We start from the raw sequence: 3,563 nt of genomic DNA, 5'->3' as shown, positions 1-3,563 counted from the left end.
ACACAGAGCGTATAGCTACAGTTGAGAGGTAGTAAGTGAGCAGCTAAATTGTAAATGTACAGTATAGACATCAGAGTAGCACCCTACACAATGAACAATCCACAGCCCACACTCTAATGGACGCATGTCCAGCTCACCGACCGTCTGTTTTCTCTTACCTTATCTTCCTCTGCCTTCCTTCAAATCCTTTATTTGCCAACCATCTTACCTCCTACCTTTAATTCCCATCCCTTTAGAAAGAGTTACTGTTTTTATTAATTTTGCATCTCCTAATGTATCTATAGACAAAACCGATGAATTAATTGAAATGGTCATGTAGCTCACCGTAATGTTCAAATAATAATAATGTTCTTTTATCTTATTTTTCCATCTCTCTTTCCTATTTCCTGCTGGTTTGGACCTCGATAATTTTTCCTCATTTATTTCCTATATTAACTGGTCCAGATCCTCTTTGCTATCCCTTGGATCCTTAGCCACGTCAGGCAAATGTAAAAGATCTAAAAGGGTCAGGGAAGAGAGTGATAATAATCGTCTCTTTGCTTTTAGCTAAGATACAAATTGAAATGCTTCTATTTTAAATTATTTTAATCTCTTTAGAGGTCAGCTGTGGTGTGGGTTAGGGGTTAGGGTTGGGGTAACTGGTCTGCTGTTTGCCTGCTTTCCCGATGCAGACAAATGAATTAAATTTTGAATTAAAACACACATTTCTGACAAGAAATTAAGTTGACCTGGGGTGAAAGACGAAATCAAAGGGAATATGAGAGTGTATTAGACTGGAACGTTTCTTTATTTATATGAATGGAGCCCAAAGGGCAACAAACTCTGCAGAAAACGCAGATCATTGGTGTAATTTGTCAAATCAGCCAACAGAAAAGCAAACTTTGCATGGCAACGGAAGTGTATATGCAAATACACGGTTGATGTATTCATCAGGATCATAAATTGATAATAATGCATATTAACGCTGCACTATCTGATCTGAAATTCCCAGAAGTCAGTGGTATCAGTAAAATGCACACAGCCTGCTCATGTTTATCACCCTGGCTGCTCAGTGATTAAGAGAACCGGAGGTATGAGCGAGCCAGCACATCTACTGTAATGTTAGTATTTCTGGATGTAGAGACTGCTTGCTTCTTGGGACACAATTTGTTTTTTCCCCTGAAGTGTTAGTTTGTCACTTGCAAATAGGGCAGATCTACAGGGTCTCAACGAGCGGGTACAGCATGTACAGCGTTTGCAGTTTCAGCTCGAGAAGACAGGTGTATTTTTAGCCTCTTTTAACAGCTGGGTGCTGCATATTCATTAGTTGGTTAATTCTCACCATTTCTTCTCATGGAAAGATGTGCTGTATATGTACTGTACATATTTTTTAATGAACTGTGATGGCAACTTTAGGGCTTTTAGGCTTCTTTATGACACAGAGTTCCCAAGAGCCTCGTCTATGAAGGAAAAGCAGAAAGAAAGCATGCAGGTAACAGTCGACCACACACTGTGTTTCAGTGTACACACTCAGAATAAAACGGAAGACAGAAAAACAGCTGTAGACTGCTGTGCTTAATACTGCTGTTTCCTAACTGAAAGTCAATAACCCATTAAATAGAAATCGTTTTAACCAATTATTTATCAGGTTTATCATAACACGCAATTACATGCAAACACGAAAACTAAAGAGGTCCATAAGTTGTTTACAAATCAACATAACTGCAACAAAAAATAGGAATTAAAAGCCAAAACTAGTGCAACTGTAAAAGTTAAAATGCATGTAAAAGACGTCTAATAATGGGCAGCATAGTCCATCAACACAAGATTGATCACAACTTACCTGGCTTGCATTGTTAGCACATGGAAGCATCATAGAATAAGACAGAGAACGTTCAAATCTTTTACATTGCAACAACAACAAAAATTGAAAAAACGCATACAGGGTATGACAAAATATCACCAAAAAGTTAGCCTTTTGGCAAATATTTTTGTTCTACAATTCTCTGTATAACAGTAATATGGTAGTATCACATGGTTTTCACTCCAGTCCGTCCAGTCATGGATACAACCCACCAGTGCTGAGTCAAGACCACCTAAACCCGAGACCGAGTCATCACCAAGACCATGAGAGTGTATCGAGACCGAGACAAGACCTAGACTTTGCAGGGTTGAGACCCGGTCAAGACCAAGACAGGGCGAGTCCCACACTTCAAGCCACCATGAAATGTAGAAAACGCTAACCAGAGGCACTCCTCAAATTGATCTGAAAGATCCACTTTCCCATTAAAAAAACACTTGCAGAAAACTAACATTAGTCATCATTCACCTCTTGTATTGCCATATGTGTATGTTGACAGATATCTTGATGAAATAATTAAAAGGCAGTTGTGGTCTCGACCAGTCTTGAAATAAAATCCAGAGTCCTCTTTATCACACTAATAAGTAAAAATGCAGTTGATTCCAAAACCGATACGAAGAAGTGGTCTGGACAATGGTCTTGAGACCAAGACCGACCTTGAGAACCACAATGCTGCAACCCATGGCAATCCCTTTAATGGTTTTCTTCACTTAAATTCAGCGAAGCCACAATCCAGCAGCTAACAGTGGCTCTTAAGAATTGTCTGCTATTGAAATTGATTGTAATATGGACGAGTGAGCAGCAGCGAAGCATGCCATCATGGGTTCCTCAATTAAAATCAGAGTGTTAAGTGTAAAAAACAACACTAGATATTTGTTTCCCTTCAGGTTGTAAGCGGAATTATCCATTACAATACATTACATACAATGCATTGTCCAGATCATTAGAACTACAGATCTGCTACAGGATCTGGCAATCTTTAAAATGTAATGGACAATTCTGCTTACAACCTGTAGGGGGACCAAAGCGGGAACCGATTTCTAGTGTTGCTTTCAGAGACATGTCCCATGAGACAAGTCCCATGAACCAAATAGGTGGTTTCGTTGATGATGCCAAAAGAGTGTTTTTTTTTAAGTTTCATCAGTCCTGCCAGAGCATGTCAATCATGTAACCAGCTCTTACATTTACGTCTCAAAGGGTGTGACTGTATGCTCGGGGTTTCCGGAGTGTGTGCAGTATCCTACATAGAGTGTTTGTGTGTTTGAGTCTGTGTGCATGTGATAGTGAGACTTCTGATGTATTTGGTCTTGGTTTGTTCTTGCAGGACAATTCATCATGTCTCCTGGCTTCTAGGGTAAGGAAACAACACACAAATCTCCCCACCTCCCTGCAGGATGCAGTAGTGGGCTAACTCTCCAAATATCTAGGATTTATGGGGTGAAAAGCATCTGGCGGGCTCCACAGCACATCACTTCTGCCAGATTTGGCAAGAGAAGTTAGAGGAACTGCTATCTCTTTTGTGTTTCTTTGATGCTGGAAGGGTTAGAACCAGAGAAACTGTTTGTGAAATGTGACTACATGGAGTGTCGTTAGGAGTTATTAAAGGTCCCATGGCATGACAATTTCACTTTTTGAAGTTTTCTAACATTAATATGAGTTCCCACAACCTGCCTATGGTCCCCCAGTAACTATCAATGGTGATAGGTGTAAACCGAGCCCTGGG

General features: G+C 40.0%; 1 protein-coding gene and 1 long non-coding RNA gene across 3 annotated transcripts in view; both read left to right on the top strand.

Moving 5' to 3' along the window:
• nrg3a (neuregulin 3a) overlaps window positions 1-3,563 on the top strand; it is a 412,241-nt gene that overhangs the window by 33,829 nt on the left and 374,849 nt on the right. The gene's annotated exons all lie outside the window — the stretch shown is intronic.
• The window catches only part of LOC116705078 (uncharacterized), a 17,150-nt gene that overhangs the window by 2,169 nt on the left and 11,418 nt on the right, over window positions 1-3,563 (top strand). Inside the window, exon 2 of the long non-coding RNA XR_004335840.1 lies at window positions 605-606. This is a non-coding gene — a long non-coding RNA (uncharacterized LOC116705078). The remainder of the gene's footprint in view (window positions 1-604; window positions 607-3,563) is intronic.

The sequence above is a fragment of the Etheostoma spectabile genome, chromosome 17, assembly GCF_008692095.1.
Source record: "Etheostoma spectabile isolate EspeVRDwgs_2016 chromosome 17, UIUC_Espe_1.0, whole genome shotgun sequence".
Lineage (NCBI taxonomy): Eukaryota > Metazoa > Chordata > Actinopteri > Perciformes > Percidae > Etheostoma > Etheostoma spectabile.
This window is presented reverse-complemented; position numbering and strand designations above follow the sequence as displayed.